At 32.8% G+C, this 872-nt stretch overlaps 1 long non-coding RNA gene across 2 annotated transcripts in view; it reads left to right on the forward strand.

The window, feature by feature from the left end:
* Positions 1 to 488: 488 nt before the first annotated feature.
* The window catches only part of LOC136797261 (uncharacterized), a 1,433-nt gene continuing 1,049 nt past the window's right edge, over positions 489 to 872 (forward strand). The window contains exons 1-3 of one of the 2 annotated variants that reach the window (XR_010845110.1): positions 489 to 550; positions 658 to 755; positions 852 to 872. This is a non-coding gene — a long non-coding RNA (uncharacterized lncRNA). The remainder of the gene's footprint in view (positions 551 to 657; positions 756 to 851) is intronic. The other variant, XR_010845111.1, reaches the window with a different exon arrangement.

An 872-nucleotide genomic window follows, 5' to 3' on the forward strand; every position in this document is an offset into this window, starting at 1 on the left:
TCAGTGTCGGAGAGAAAAATTAGTGCACCTTTTGACACTACAAACCCCAAATAGCACCCTTCTAGGAAAAGGGGAATATCAGGATTAAGTTGATGAGTCAATATAAACTGACTCGTGTAAGTAACGGCCTCATACATACCTTAAGACGTTAGGATACCACCAAAGTATCGATACTTGTAAAATACGATATTTTACTGCAGTATCGATACCCGATAGTACTCAATGAAAAGTATGAACACTTCATCGACAAGAACAGCTCGTTCTACTGCATTGAAACCCGCATTGAACGAATCTTTAAGGATACGTACATGTAGACTAGTCCAGAAGCATTATTAAGTTATAGGCACTCAAGTTTTGATTAAATAATACATTTATAGACATTTGTTTCAGTTTCCTGAAAAGTTTTTCTTTACTTTATTTATTTATTTTTTTTAGTATTCTCCCTATTAGAAGAAGGTTACGATGTATGGCTTACTAACCAGCGTGGAACCGTTTACAATGAATATAGCTTAAAATATAAACGTTCAGATCCACTCTTTTGGGATTTCAGGTAACCATGCTAAATATATATTTGTATTATTTATTTATTAATAAAATCCGATGTTCTTAAGAGCTGTCTGTATCCATTAATACTTATTAATCATGGGTTTCTTTTAGTTTTCACGAGGCCGGCATGTACGACTTACCTGCATTTATCGACACAATTCTACAAATTCGTGGCACTCAACAGTTATTTTATGTGGGACATTCTCTTGGTAAGGAATAAACTGAGTGATCAAATAATTTGTATATCCTTATTTTGCAATGATAGACAATTTTCATTAATTAATTTCTATTCAATTATTTAATAGGTACAACAACATTATTGGTGA

This window comes from Halyomorpha halys, unplaced genomic scaffold (assembly GCF_000696795.3).
Source record: "Halyomorpha halys isolate HHAL.00 unplaced genomic scaffold, Hhal_1.1 Scaffold3351.1, whole genome shotgun sequence".
Classification (NCBI taxonomy): domain Eukaryota; kingdom Metazoa; phylum Arthropoda; class Insecta; order Hemiptera; family Pentatomidae; genus Halyomorpha; species Halyomorpha halys.